Genomic DNA, 16,621 nt, shown 5'->3' with positions numbered 1-16,621 from the left:
CTACCAGGAAAGCTCATTAGATGAGGATTAGATGAGGCCCATCAAAATCAAGGTTGGCAGTCTGCTTCACTACCAATTCAGATGTTATTTCATCCCGAAACAGCCTCACAGACACACCCAGAATAATATTTAACTAAGTATCTGGGCACCCCATGACTCACTCAATTTGACATAAAATTAATCATTACAGTGCCCAAGAAATATATGGTTAACAAATGGATGAGCTCCCATCATCAGTCTCCTCTCCAGATTTATAATCTAGGCAGCCAGGATTAAGATGTTTATCTCTTCTTCCTGCAAACCATCACTTTGTTTAAGCAATTCCTTTGGAGCCTCCCCAATCATTTGATTTAGGGATGGGGAAATGCACTCCTTCTCCACTCCATTTCCCACTAAGCCACTTTCTTCCAACACCACTCACCGGGGGAAGCACCCAACCCCAGAGGTTGACAGCTCTCCTTAGAATGAGAAGTGTGTATGTTTACTGTTTTCATTTGCTCCCCCTGCCAACAGGATGGCAACATAAGAGATCCCTCTTACAGAATGTTGTTGCACAAGAGTTTCCTGTCTGGCAGATAATGAAAAATGGCCACAAATTCCTCCTTTCCAAGCTTTCCTTACCCTTTCCCAATATGCCTTTGCATTTCCTCCTATTAAAGAGTGGAAATAATTTCTCTACCCTTTGAGTCTGGACAGACCTTATCACTTGCTGTGATCAATAAAATGTGGCAGGAAAAACTACTGAGCCCTCTCGCCCTAGATCCCGTGCTCCACAACAAGAGAGTAGCCCCCACTTGCTGCAAATAGAGAAAGTCTGTGGGCAGCAACGAAGACCCAGCATAGCCAAAATAATAATAATAGTAACAATAGTAAATAATAAAATAAAAGATGGCAGGAATGACATTGTGGAGAGTTCTGAGCAAAGCCTTAAGAACCCTTCTAGCTATTGCTCTCACTTTCTTTCCAGGTGCAGTAGGCCAGCCTCATCTCCTCAAGCATAAGAGACGATGAAGAGAGTGGTCCAGTCAATAGCTGGCACCAACCACCAGACATGCAAATGAGCTGCTCAGTTCATCCGGCCTGTCATACTTGATTGTAGCAATGTGCGTGACTGTACTGGTTTTCTATTGCTATAGAACAAGTTAACACCACTTTGCCAGCTTAAAACAATGTGCATTTATCACCTCACAGTTCTGGAACTCCAACATAGATCTCACCAGGCTAAAACTGAGCTGTCAGCAGGGCTGCATTCCTTTTCGGAAGTTTTAGGGGAGAATCTTTTTCTTTGCTTATTCAGACTGTTGGCAGAATTCAGTCTCTTGCAGCTGTGTGATTGAGGCCCCCTGTTTGCTGCCTGTTAGTGAGGGCTGTTCCTATACTTCTTGGCTCATGAACCCTTTCCTCAATATTCAAAGCCAGCAGTGATGGGTCAAGTCCCTTTGATACTTCAAATCTCTCCCATCTCTTCTTCCATTGCATCTCTCTGACTAACTCTTCTGCCTTCTTCTTACACTTTTAAGTGCCCATATGACTACATTGGACCCATCCAGACAATCAAAGATAATCTTCTTAGTCAAAGGTCCATAAACTTAATTCCATTTGCAAAGTCCCTTTGACCATGTAACATACCCAGACCTAATATCAGGAATTAGAGCATCAACATCTTTGGAAGAGGGACATTATTCCACTTACCATAGTGAGCCCAGATGAGAGCATCAGGACCACCCAGCTCAAAGGCTGATCCACCCAGAATCATCAGCTAGTAAAATGGATAGTTAATGGGGCAATAATGAACTGATCCATGCTGTATACAATCAAATCAGGTCACAAACGGCCAAAAGAAAATGTGTTTGGAATATGTTCTCAAAATTCCAAAGGAGTTCCTCAAACCTTGAAAGCTCTCAGAGACAAAATTCCCTGGGCTCGGAGTCTTGGCCCTATCTTCTTGCTGCTAAACTGCCTCTCAAAATGAAAAATGAATGATAAGCCTTTGAGAATCTGGATTCTCAAAGTATATTATTAGTAAAATGTAGAAGCTGGACCCAAGTGATCATTAAATGCTGCCTGGGCTCCATGCTTTCCTGAATATCTCTCTCCTGGCTGCTTGTTGAAAATCAGCTATGTTACCAGATGGTTCCTTTTAGGGTTGTCACTTGTCCTGCAAAGTGTTGGACACATTTTACTACATCACACAGTATCTTTATTTCATTCTCTTTATTGTGAAAAGGCAAAATCTACAAAACCAGGATGAGGAAGACAGATGTATGATCTTCAGATTCTCACTAAATCAAGGACCAATCTGCCAGAGCCAGGACAGTAGCTGGACACAGTGTGAGAGCTCTGGTGCGTTTGGACCAGGGTATTTGGCCATGAGGAGAATGCAATAACCCTCATACTACAAGGTCCCTACTGCCCTCGCAGAAAAGTGTTTGGCATTCCCAGACAACTTCATTCAACAGCTGACATCTCCAATCTAGACTATTTGGCATCAGTGTGTGCCGTAAGGGGGTGGGAAGTTTTTCCACTAGAATAGAACTCATAGCATATCCACCAGGGCCCTGATCTTGGCATACCTTCCTTGAGATATGAAAAGGGGTGGAGATGCCTACTTTTCCCTTTACTAGTTTTTCCTTTCCCTAATCAAGCTGCTTCCTTAATGATTTGGGTTCTGCCACCAATTCTGATTCAGGGTTGGAGGCAGAGTATAGGGTCATACCATGAACAAGCACTGCTCCAGACATGAGCTGGGTCCCTACAATTCAACTCACTCTGACAGGTGAAGAGTGCAGTCCTGCAAGACTGCTTTCCCTCTGCAAGTTCAGGCTAGGTTATCACCTGTATTTCTGGCTGACTGTATAGAAGTCAGAGATAGCCAAGACCCCCTCTTCAGGTTTGATTTGCTAGAGTGGCTCAAGGAACTCAGAGACACATTTTACTTACTAGATCATTGGATTTTTATAAAAAGATATGACTCAGGAATAGCCAGACAGAAGAGATGTATAGGGCATAGTGTGGAGAAAAGGCTCAATGTTTTATGCCCTCTCTGAGAAAGCCACGTTCCCCAGTTGCCACGTATTCACTAACCTGGAAGGTTTCCTAAACCTCTCCATTCTTTTGGGTTTTTATGGCGGCTTCATTACACAGATGACCGGTGACTGAGTCTACCTCCAGCTTCTCCCCCCACTCCCCAGGGGTCAGGGAGGTTTAACTCAAACTTCCAACCTGCCAATCATGGTTGGTTTCACTGGCAACCAGCCCCCATCCTTGGTTATGTCTGAAAATTACCTCATCAGCACAATAAAATGCATCTTTGTCACTCTTATCATTTTGGAAAATCCAAGAGTTTTAGGAGCCTGTACCAGAAACAGAGATGGAGACTAAATATATATATATATGTACATATAAATATATATATACAAAATATATACACACATATAAATTTTTTAAGAGAATTCGATTGGAGTAGTTTCTTTATAATATTGTGTTAGTTTGGGGTCTGTAGCAAAGTGATCCAGTTACACATATACATATATTCACTCTGGCTTAGATTCTTTTCTCATGTAGGTTATCACAGAATATTGAATAGAGTTCCTGGCGTTATACTATAGGTCCTTGTTGGTTATTTATCTCATAAATAGTGTACATTTGTTAATCCTAAACTCCTGGAGAGGGTAACCTCTCCACTATATTTCCCCTTTGGTGACCATAAGTTTGTTTTCAGTACCTATTAGTCTGTTTCTGTTTTGTAAGTACCATTTTTTAAAAATTAGATTCCACATATGAGCGACATCGTTTGGTACTTGTGTTTTTCTGTCTGGCTTACTTCACTTAATGTGATCATCTTGAGGTCCATACCTGTTGCTGCAAATGGCATTATTTCATTCATTTTTATGTCTGAATAATATTTTATTGCATTTATGTATCACATCTTCTTTATCCATTCCTCCACATTTCTTTATTCATTCTTCTATCAGTGGATATTTAGGTGGCTTCTATGTCTTGGCTATTGTTAACAGTGCTACAATGAACAGTGGGGTGCATGTATCTTTTCAAATTGTGATTTTCTACAGATATATGCCCAGGAGTGGGATTGCTGGATGATATGATAGTTTTATTTTTAGTTTTCTTTTAAGCTTTTTATTTTGTATTGGGGTACAGATGACTAACAAATAATGTTGTAATAGTTTCAGGTGAACAATGAAGAGACTCAGCCTGACATATACATGTATCCTATTTTTAGTTTTTTAAGGAACTTCCATACTGTCTCCAAAGTGGTTATACCTAAATATATATATTTATTATAAATCACAATATCACATTTACCCATTCTGTAGGACGTTTTAGAATTGACCCTTGTCCCTTGTATGACAGGTGCTAACCCCAAAGGGTTTCACCCTTGCATGACAGCAGGTATAAGCAAATATACAGATTTCCAGGTGTCACTCAAGTTCAGTTAGAATCTCTAGGGATGGGCCCATGCACTGGAACTTTTTATATATTGTTGCTATCTAATGAAGCCTATAGGCTCCTTCTCAGAATGCCATTTTTAAAAAACATAAAATAAGGGGGAAAAAACTCTACATTTACATTAGAACTCACTTATAGTAGAAGAGAGAAATAAAAATATCAAGAAAACAAGTGTGTGATAAAATACCACATTTATTGCTTGTAATATTAACACATTCAACAACAAGACCTAGCAGTAGGTCTAATAAATACAGTAATACTCCAAAAATAATAAGAATAAACAACATTTTTCTCCAGATTTTGCCATCCACTAGTTCTCACCTTAATCATCTCTAATGGTTTCCCCAAATTCCCAACAAAGAATCCCTTTGAAATGGTTTCCCATGTTTGAAAAGAGTCTGTCTCAGGGCTTCCCTGGTAGCTCATGGTAAAGAATCTGCTTGCCGGTACAGGAGACACAGGTTCAATCCCTGGTCCAGGAAGATCCCACATACTGAGGAGCAACTAAGCCCCTGAACCACAACTATAGAGCCCAGAAATCACAACTACTGAGCCCACTTGCCTCAACTACTGAAGCCCAAGCTCCCTGGAGCCCAAGGTCCACAAGTAAAGCCACTGTGATGAGAAGCCCTCACACTACAGCTAGAGCATAGACCCTGCTCACAGGAGCAAAATAAAAGGCCAAGCAGCCACGAAGATCCAGCACAGCCAAAAATAAATTAATTAACTAATTAAATTTAAAAAGAAAAGAGTCTGTCTTCTCTAGTAATGACAATAATTCATTTTCCCATTTCCCATTCCAATGAAATAACATTAAGTGTTTTGATAAAAGTTTAAGAATCATTGTATGGTTCCTAGGAAGTCAATGAGTTTCAATATGATTTTAGGCTCATATATATGAATTTGTTCCATGAGAATCAAATTCAGAAAGTGTCAACTTACTTTATATTCTTAAATGAAATTAAATCTGGCTCAACCTTCACTGGATTTAGTAGTGGAGAAATCCAAACCAAGACTTTTGGTGAAAAGTTTCCTCCCACTCAATTAGGATCAGGCCACCACCTGGGGTTTACTCAATCCAGATATTTTGCCATTTGATCTGGAGGAAGTGGAGGTGCCCTTTCCTCCTGCATTCTTTCCTCCCCTCATTTGGGTGAGGGCTCTTTGCCAAAGCCCCTGAAGAGCAGCCAGGACCCCAAACTCTTTGCATACTGGAAAAAGTATATGCACAAATACTAGCTAAGATGTTAGCTGATATTGATCTTGGGTGGCCTCGGCTTGCAGGGGCTTGAAGCAGAGCTTCAGTTCCTGGCCAGAGACTGAGGATTGGGTAGTGGTGGTGAGAGCACTGAATCCTAGCCACTTAGACCAATGGTCAGTGACAAGACCCTGACTCTGTGGATTTGCAGAAAAATAATTCCCACAAAGATGAAAAGTAGTGAAACAAGTCAAGTGTTTATTAGGAGGAAAAAAAATATAGTATGTGTGGATAGACACACAGGCCGACTCAAAGAGAGAGTTGCAGAGTTGTGCCCTCATTGTAGTTGGAATCACTTATAAGGGGCATTTCTTCCAGGTTTCCTTTAGCCAATCATTTTGATTTCCCTGGCTCGGAGTTCATATTTGGTATATCTCAAGACCTTCCATGTGTGCCAACACATCTCTTAGCCAAGATGGATTCTACTGAAGAGGCCTATGGGTAGTTAGCATCACTTAGCATCACTCCCCTTTTGAGCTCCAAGGAACCTTTCTGCATATGTGCAGTTGAGGAGTTCTCCTGATTTCAAGAGTGAGAGATATGTGGTCTCTTATCTCCTATCTGGGCAGAGCTTAGCCTCCTGCCTTGACTATCCTGCTAGTCTCATCTTGGAGTATCTACATGGTCAGGGGGTGGGGATGGCTACCTCCTGCCTCAATATCATCTTAAACTAAGTGATATCCCTCTTAGAGGCATTAGTATTGTTATGTGGAGTTATTTCCATGTATATTTAGAATAGAGATGTAAGTCAATGTATGGCAAAAACCACTAAAATATTGTAAAGTAATTAGCCTCCAACTAATAAAAATAAAGGGAAAAAACAAACAAACAAACAAAAAGAATAGAGATATATTTAAATTTTACATAATACACACTTACTAGAATGACTAAAAATACAGAGGTTAACAATGTTAATTGTTGGCAAGGATATAAACCATCTAAAACTTTCATATCTTGCTGGTAGGATCACAAAATGGTACAGTCAGGCAGACTACTGCAGGTCCAGGAATCCTGAAATCATGGATCACCTGTATATGCTTTGAAGCATGCTTTAGGTGTTTTTTCTTGGAAGCCCTGCAACTACACTAAAACTGAATGCTTTGTTGAAAAGACCTACGGTCAATGGTGGCAGAGTCTACATAGAACTAAGCTTTGTGCTGTTCTGGGAAAAATGTTTTGGCTTGTTAGCTTTACTATTTAGTGTGGCTGCATAGCCCATGGTGCTTTTGAATATGTTGCTAGTGTTGTCATGTGTTTTGAACCATCAATGGAGCCTACAATTCAAAATTCAGGTACTGTCTTTGCACAAAGTCTTTTTTTTTTTTTTTAGCTGCACAAAGTCTTAATCGACATTTTTATGGTATCCAAAGAGATGACATTGTGATTACAAAAAGCCCAAGTGATCAAAAATCACATATTTGTAAAAGACTAATTGGTTTTGAAGAAGACAAAATTCTCACCAGTAGCCCAGCAGATTTCTTTAAAAGACATTGTTTTGTGCCAACAGGTCATGTTTGGTCAGAGGTGATAATCTACAGTTACAGATTTCAGGTGCTATGGACTTGTTCCATATGAACTAATAAGTGGACATATCTTCTTTAGATTTGGCCTCTGAGTGATTTTGGATGTCTATGTGACAAGCCTAATGGTCACAGATTTTCTGATGATTAGCAAGCGCTTGTTCTTTTGATTTGATTATTGTCTTCTGTTCAAGTGAGTTTATTATTGTCACTGGAACCATGTATTTACTAATAAACTATTTGCTATTCAGAAAAAAAAAATGGTACAGCCACTTTAGAGAATAGTTTAGCAGGTTTTTTATAGTTAAACAAAAACTTACTATAGTGAGACATATACCTATACTATGATCCACAATCCCTAATTTCAGTCCTAAACATCTAATCAAAGACATGTGTTCACATAAAAACCTGTATGAAAATGTTATAAACATTATTCAGAAGCACTAAAAATTGGAAACAACCTAAATGTGGATCGACAAGTGAGTGGATAGAATGGTATATCCTACACAGAAATCAATCAATAGTTGATTGAGGCTTAGAGTCAGGAAGGGAACATGTCAGAACATTTTGGGGTGGGAGAAATGTTCCATACCTTGATTATGGTGACGGTTAAACTCTTTGTTCAAGGGTAGAGGTATATCACATGAGGACAAGGGGTGGGCTTGGGATGGAGGATATTAGTTTTCCTGAAACCTGGTAGGAACTGTTTTCAAATCTGCAGAGATAGGGCCTCTGATTAGGTTAGGTTGGCTGCAAGTACGCAAAGAGTTTGGGACCCTGGCTGATACTCAGGGGCTTTGGCAAACAGCCTTCACCCAAATGAGGAAAGGAGATGAAGGAGGAGGAAAGGGCAACTCCATTTCTTCCAGATCAAAAGGCAAGATACTTGGTGGAGTGGAAAGAAGTTTTTCACCCAAAGTCTGGAATTGGATTTCTTCTCTACTAAAGCCGATGGAGGTTGAGCCAGATTTAGTTTCATTTAAGAATATAATATAAGTTGAAGTACTTCCCTGTCGATCCAGTGGTTAAGACTCTGCCTTCCAATGCAGGGGGCACAAGTTTAATCACTGGTCAGGGAACAAAGATCTCACATGCTGTGCAGTGCAGCCAATAATAATAATTAAGAAAAAATGGAATATAAAGTAAGTTGATACTTTTTTAGTTTGATTCTCATGAAACAAATTCATACAGATTCACAAATATGAGCACAAAATCATATTATTAGACAGAAGTTAGAGAAGATATAATATCCAGAGAAAACGACAACTAAAGGTGGTTCTGGCACGGACAGAAGTGGTGAGACAATACTTTGGCAGCAACAGGGCTCCTAGTTCCCCTGAGATCTTGCCAGAGAAGCTGGTACTTCTTCTTGCTTTCTTGAAAGACTCGCTTACTTGGGCTTAGAGACTTGGCAAATAAACAAACTTCAATAGTCTGTTGTGAGAAAAAGAGACACAGATGTACAGAGTAGACTTTGGGACTCTGTGGGAGAAGGCGAGGGTGGGATGTCCTGAGAGAACAGCATTGAAATAAGTATACTATCAAGGGTGAAACAGATCACCAGCAGGTTGGATGCATGAGACAAGTGTTCAGGTCTGGTGTGCTGGGAAGACCCAGAGGGATCGGATGGGGAGGGAGGTGGGAGGGGGGATTGGGATGGGGAACACATGTAAATCCATGGCTGATTCATGTCAATGTATGGCAAAAACCACTACAATATTGTAAAGTAATTAGCCTCCAACTAATAAAAATAAATGGAAAAAAAAGTCTGTTGTGTAGGAAATTAAAAGTCAACTTAAGCATCATGCCCAAATTTGCAAAATTTGTTCAAAACAATTTGCATTTGCCAAGCAATTTGTTTTGAACAGTTGCCTTGTCTATGAAAGGCAGCCAGAAGAAGATAACATTGCTCTATCAGCATAAAGCAAAGGCTATCTTCTTATAAACACATGCCCAAAATACCACATGCAGCTCACCCAACCTTGGGAGTTAGCAATTGCATATTGATGTAATGACTGAGAGTTTTCAAGTAAGGAAAACCAAACAGACCTAAGATATGTCTTTGCAGAGTAAACTGAAGAGATGGGTGATTATGTTAACATCAGATTATTATACATATTTATTGCTGCAGTAAAACCATCTCTTTACACATTCTCTTGGCTTCATATTTGTGAGAAAAGTACTTGGATATAAAGATATGAAACTGTGATTATGATGGGAGTATAACATTGATGGTCTTTAATGGTTGATCAAGATCAGAGGGTTGAGAGATTTTGAAATCTCTAAGGGTTGTCCCAGCCCAGGATTACTGGATGGATCAGGGCCTGGAAGAATGTCTTAGTCTGCTTGGGTTGCCATAACAAAACACCCTAAGCTGTGTGGTTTAAACCACAGAAGTTTATCTTGTCATAGTTGTAGAGGCTAGAAGCCTGAGATAAGGGTACCAGAATGATTTAGTTTTAGTGAGGGGTCTCTTCTGGCTGCCATTTTGCTGTATCCTCACGTGGGCTTCCATCAGTGTTAGTGTGTGGAGAAAGACTGACCTCCCTCTCTCTTCCACTTCTTAGAAGGTCATTGATTCCATTAGGCAAGGACTCCATCCTTATGACCTTAGTTACCTCCAAAAGCCCCATCTCCAAACACAATCACATCAGGAGTTCAGGCTTCAACATAAAAACTTGCAGGGGACACAATTCAGTCCATAGCAAAAAGTAAGCAACCCCTCCCTCATGTCAGCATGGAACTTTCAATTTAGCCACCACAGAAACCTGTAAGCATGAAGCAACAGCAAAGAATAAGGAACACAGATTCCATAGCTCAGAAAGAGGAGGGCTGGAGCCCTCAGAAAAGACCTTCTAAACCTGGGATTCTCTTGGGACACTCAAGCCTGCATGCAGATTTTCTAAACTCTGAATTTAGTCAGGAATTCCCTTGCTCAATGGCTTCCATTCTCTAAAGAAATTGTCCAGACTCTTATCACTGCCTTCTGACCCCTCAATTTACCTCCCAGCCTCTTCTGTTGCCAAACTCTGAGGCAATCACATTGAACTGCTTTCAGTCCCAAGGACTTTCTTTCACCTTCAGGCCTATGCCTGGGTAGTTTCCTCTTCCTGGAAGACTTATCCACCCAACACCTCACATCTCATCCTCTCGCCTCAGTCTGTGCCTGCCAGCTCCCCTCATCCTTGAGGTCTGAGTTTAGAGGATACTTCCTCAGAAAACCTCAGCGAGAACATCATCATGAGTCCTCAAACACCTGTCACTCATCTGCATTTGGTAATGGAATGTCATGAAATATTCCACCAGTGCTCAAATTGCCCTAATCATCTCATAAATAATTATAATAGTTTATTTGTATGAATCAAGATCCAAGGTTCACACTTTGCAAAATAATAGCTTAATTATCCTAATGAATTATTACATTTATAATATTTATCCACTACCTATCCAATCACATTGGTTGAACCGCCAAGTATTATCTGCCCCAGCACACCAACCCCCACCCCCAGGCCACCCACCTTGGATGAAAATTTCCAGTTCACATTCACATCTATAGGGTTAATCCCTAAACCAAACACTACTACTGACATTGTCCCTCAAAAATAATCTACTGAACTTACCTGGTGCTCCAGTGGTAAGGCGTCCACCTGCCAGTGCAGGGGACATGGGTTCAATCCCTGGTCCAGGAAGATTCTATGTGCACGGAGCCTGTGCTCCAGAGTCCACTAACCATGCCTACTGAGCCTGCATACTGCAACTACTGAAGCCCATTCACCCAAGAACCCATGCTCCGCAACAAGAGAAGCCACTGCAGTGAGAAGCCCACGTACTGCAACTAGAGAGTAGCCCCTGCTCGCCACAACTAGAGAAAGCCTGCATGTAGCAACAAAGACCCAGCACAGCCATAAATAAATAGAACTTAAAAGGGGGAGGGCGGGGAATTTTCAGAAAGTTCTGATGTGCAGTGAGTGATTCAACTCCTCCATTTCCCCACACACACAAAAATGCTAACTCACCCAAATTTACTGACATTCAGCCCAGATATATCTCCAGTATGTTATTTTCAGCACAACCTGACCTCATTGAAGAGTTCTTGAAGAATTAGAAAACTGACAACGTGCTTTAAAAGAAGAGAAAAGATGTGCAATGTTCCAACTGGCAGCTTCAGGCTCTACCGGTACAGTGTTTGAGGACATTTACATGTCAGGAAGTTTATAATGAGCCAGATGAAATGTTTGTGCAGTGCACCCCATGAGACGCACTGTTCCAAAAGCTGAATCTAAGTTTAGATGGATTCCAAGATCTTCCCCCACCCCCCACCCCCAAAATCCTCTAAAAATAGCTTCTCTCTTACTTAGGAAATCTGTCTTGCTCCTGAACACAAATATGCTTTTACTTGATTCCAACACAAAAAGACATTGCTGACTGAAAAAAAAACGGAGCTCTTAGCAAAAGGACATGCATGGGTGAGGAACTATCTGAGCTATTTCTATTTACTTTCCTAGTGTTTTAGAATGTATGAAATGCTCCCCTCCCCCATTTCAGTGTTCTGTGTTGAAAACAGTGTAGAGGGGGACTTTGCCGATGAAATATGGTTGAGTGTAGGAGGAGGGAGATACAGGCAGTGTACCAAGCCCTGCTTTGTAACACAGAACATGCTGGAGAGAAAATTGCTGAAAAACAGAGAATAGGGGAGGATTTATATTTCCATGTTGGCAGTTGATCACATTCAGTCTTATTCAATGAAGCTGCTTCAGTGGCTGTTGCCATGGGAACCAGACATGATTAAGTGGTTTATTGGATGCAGTTTCCATGAACCACTGTTCTAAAGCGGGGTCAGGGTTTCACCCTCACTTTGGGTCTTCCAACATTGCCAAGGTATTTTCTTTTAACAGGTGTGGTTTTCTTTTTTTTTTTTTAAACAGGTGTGTTTTTAATTTCACTGTTAGTGAACACTCACAATATCTGAGATAAAATGGCTAAATTCATGAACTGAATATTTGTAGGATTTTGATTATTTTGTCAGAAATAAAATAATTTAGTGTACTTGCCAGAAGAAGGCTGTAATTAAAAATTTTACATGTGTGCACAGTGAACTTTGCATCACAGTGCAGAAGGTATCATCTCACTTTGTAAGATCACTAAGGCCATCACTGATTTGCAGTATTTCTCTTTCCTGACTGTGCTGGTTCAACAGAATATTCATCACTGTAGTGACGCTGTAGTTACCTTCCCAAGATCGTCACAGCCCTCATTTGTTCAAACCAGACAGTTCTCTGGTAAGATCTGGACAGACATTCTGTCTTCCTAACCACCTCATGAGATGTAGCAACACTGCTTTTCTCCTCATATTCAGCCCGCATAGCTACTCACATGACACATATGGACAGGCAGCTGACTCTTAGACGCTGTGTATCCAGGATTCTTTCCAGAAATGCTCCACAGCAGTCAGTGTGTGGAAATCAACACACACCAAACTAAGCAAATAGCTGGGAGCTGGGGCAGTGCCGTCTAAAAGGCTCCGTGCAGACCTGGGCTTTGCTGCTAGAAGCTGGGTGACTTGTTTCCTTTCCCATCACTGCTTCAGGATTTCTGGGAGGTACTTCCCAGTTTCTTCTTCAAGCCAAAAGGGCTCCTAGCTGCTAGAAGTGTTGTCAGCTAACAGCTGGGGCCCTCTCCTGAAATCACCTTCTCCTAAAAAGAGCCAGCTCCCTCAGGGGCATGCTTCCTTCCTTCCTGAGCATCTCACAAACAATATGTGGTTGATGGGGTGTGTGTGGGGAGGGTAGGGGACGACTGGTATGAAGTCCTGAGCACCTCGTTCCCACCCACCTTGCTCCAGCTCCAGATCTCTGTGAAGGATCACCCAGCTCTAGAGCTCCCTGTAGAGTCAGCCAAAGCACTTGTTGAGACTTCTCTGAAGCTCAGCTTCTCCCTCTGCCCAACCCTGCTTTTTTCACTCTATTTGCAAGGGTGCTGCTCACTAGGGCACTCCCTAGGAACATGCACGTCAGCCTCCATCTGAGAATCTCCTTCCCAGCATAAAGACCGGCAATAACTCTGAACTTCTGAGAAATTCCCTCTGCTATTTTTACAGTGCAATTTTGGGGAGACTTAGTCCCTACTAAACCTCAGGTGTAAAGCATCTGGAAAAACCCATCAGCTCCTCCATCCCCAGGCCACATGATTTCTAAATTAGGGCAATGAAGTAATGAGAAGAGGTCTGATGAAGACATCTAAAAATGGAGCTTTCCTAATTTTCCAGATCTACCAGAAGAGGTACTCTCTATCACTGAATATGAACAAAGAAGCATGTGGACTTTGATTAATTCTTAAAATGATGAGAAGTTTGCTGAGATTATAGCCAACCCAGGAAAGAGGAGAGAAATAATCACTCATTGAGCCACTGGTTCAAACTACACCTGCACCAGTTGCATCTGAAGCCAACCTGCCTCTGGATTTCTCAACCTATGAACCATTAATCCACACTGTTGCCTAAGTTAACTTTATGTTTCCCAACTATAAAATGGCATTCATGATGCTATAGCCTTTCTAATAAGGATGTTTTGGAGAATACATTATCAATGTATCCAGTGTATCAGAACTGCACCACAGATGTCGGTGATTTACATGGCTTTGAAAATCCTTGGCTGATTTACAAGATGGAAGACAATGCATTTTCCTTAAGCATGTGTTCCTCAGAGGAACAAAGGTTTTTATTGACAATATCTGGGACTGTCTTCAACCTGTAGTTTGATGCTCGATCCAGAACTGAGATTTTCAATTTGTAAGCAGTGGTATTTTAAAAGACTGAAATCTCATGTGGAAACCATAGATATGTATACTCATGAAAGTGAAAGTGTCAGTCGCTCATACGTGTTCGACTCAGTGACCCCATGGACTGCAGCCTGCCAGCCTTCTCTGTCCTTGGAATTCTCCAGGCAAGAATACTGGAGTGGGTTGTCATTCCCTTCTCCAGGGGATCTTCCCTATCCAATGATTGAACCTAGGTCTCCCACATTGCAGGCAGATTCTTCATTGTCTGAGCCACCAGGGAAGTAATAATAATAAAAACTATAGGGTACTTGCTATGTGCCAGGTACCCTGCTTAGCACTATATTTTTAGGATATATATGCATGCTTGTGTGATAATGAATTCATTGAAACTTCCTGATAATTCTATGATGTACACACTACTATCATCTCTGGTACTTCTTGTGAAACCTCTCCAGTACATTCACAATAGTGAATGCTGGAATCTGATGGCTGTGAATATTTTCTCTGAATAATGGATATTTTGAAAGCAGCATCAGGTCACAAGACTTTTTTTTAAAGGCAGGAAATAAAATGTATGTAGCACAAATAGTCTCAAGTAATAACTACATGCATACACACACATACATATTCATTCAGAACTTTAGCTATCTAAGTGAGAGCAGTTGTTGAGAAATGCAACAGTTCTTCTATATTCCAAATAGTCCTGAGAAAACAATTTGCAAGGGGAAGGAAGATTAAGGAAAGGAATGAATATTACTTTATACAGAAATGTGAAATTTTATGTTTATCAGAGACAGAACTACAGAGCATGTTGGGAAAATGGTTTATATCCCCTTTTGGGTTTAGGCTATAGGAACAATTAACGTCTGTCATTGAGAGGCTCTGTATTTATGTTTATGTGTGTAAGAGCCTTCAGTTTCCTTATGGGAAAGCAGGAAATAGAGATTTTTCTCTGCAACTACACTGGTAGGGAGATTGGAGTTCAAGGTTAGGACTTGGGGATTCATGTCCATTTTGAACTCTTCAAAGGGACCTGGAATACCAAAACCATAAGCTGACACTCACGCCCCCATTGTATTGACCCAGGCAAAATAAATAAGCCTCAGGACCATGTACCATGTCAGGGAAGAACACTGACAATGACCAAAACTAAGTTCTTAGGGCAGGGCCCGGGGTTTTGAATTAACAGAAGAGCTATGCATGGCAGCGAACAAGCATCTTTTACAAAGAGTGGAAGATGAGTTGGTGGGGTAGGTTTATGAACTAGGGTGTGTCAACAAGAAATCCCAGTGAAGAATTAAACTTTTTGGAAAGTTTTCCTTTGAGCTAGAGGAAAATTCTTACATAGCCTCACTTTAAATGGCTTCCTTCTTATGTGGTCTAAGTTTTCCTCAACAATGTAATGAAATCTGATGCTGCTAAAAACCTTGAGAGTTGTAGTGATATTGGGGCAGAAGAAGTGGGGGAGAGGCTGCCAAACTGTGTGGCGGTCAAAGGCAGAGAAAAGAGAGGCAGATCCCTCAGGCCTAGCAGGCTGTTGGGCTCCATAATCTGAAGGATTTGGGGTCTTGAACCTCTTGAGGGTCCTGAAACAAATGTGGCTGCCCTTAAGGGTCCAAAATGCTGAATTTGAGTTATAAGTGGAGTCAGTTAAGCAATTTTTTTTTTTTTTTTAAAGCAGAGGGTTATCAAAAGTCCACTACAAAAACTGCTCTACAGAATTGAAAATATTTTTCAATATTTCCTAAGGCAGAAATGCAAAATCATGTTAGTGGTTGATCATAGAAGTGGGAACTGTGTATTTCTTAAAGAGAGATATTTAGTACATATGGGTCTGACATTATTTGGAAGGGTTCTCTACATAAGTACTCCAGTTTCATGAAATCCAAGTATATTTTTTGGTAGATGCTGCATGACAGGAATGGCAGACAGAGAGAGAGGGGAGTGATGTGAGACAGGAAGCCAAGAGCTCCAACTTAAGCTCACTATCAGCCAGCATGGTGCCTTCAGCCATATCTCCTTGGCCTCTTAGGGCTTCAGATTTCTCTTTAAAATGAGAATTTTACAAATTCCACAATTAGAGATTCATTATTTTTGCCTAAAGTGTTTCTTCCTGCTAAAATACACATGCCCCTGATTGTTGTCAGAAACCACAATCAGGTATGTATGAAAAAGTGGATTTATTCAAGAACAGGCTTTGGAAGGGGTTACTGAGGTGAAGAAAGAACACAGAAAAGGGAGAAGGGTTAAACCACCATACCTTTTTCAGTACAGCTAATCAGCTAAGAGGGGGAGAAAATGGAGAGTTTTGACAGTGTCACCTTGTTACAGTAAAAGGAAACACATGTCACCCCAGAAAGAGTTGAGTTTTACTAAGTATTTGTACCACTAAGAACAATTGCTAGCAGTGCCAGTTAAAACCTTGGGGTACAAAATTATCATCATTGGGTTTCTTCTTGGGTTGTGATTGCCAGGTATCCTTCAGAGTAAGAAAATTAATTCCTTTCTTTCAGATTTCCCCTCTAAAATGTATATCTGATGATCACTTTTTAATTGTCATTTATTGAGAATTTAAGAAAGTTCTACTCTGTGTTATTCA

General features: G+C 40.8%; 1 pseudogene; it reads left to right on the top strand.

Annotated features, from left to right (window-relative positions):
* The window catches only part of LOC136157146 (mitochondrial inner membrane protease subunit 1 pseudogene), a 57,286-nt pseudogene extending 49,890 nt beyond the window's left edge, over positions 1-7,396 (top strand).
* The last annotated feature ends 9,225 nt before the right edge of the window (positions 7,397-16,621 follow it).

The sequence above is a fragment of the Muntiacus reevesi genome, chromosome 2, assembly GCF_963930625.1.
Source record: "Muntiacus reevesi chromosome 2, mMunRee1.1, whole genome shotgun sequence".
NCBI lineage: Eukaryota > Metazoa > Chordata > Mammalia > Artiodactyla > Cervidae > Muntiacus > Muntiacus reevesi.
Note: the sequence above shows the minus strand (reverse complement) of the source record. Positions and strands in the feature narration are given on the sequence as shown.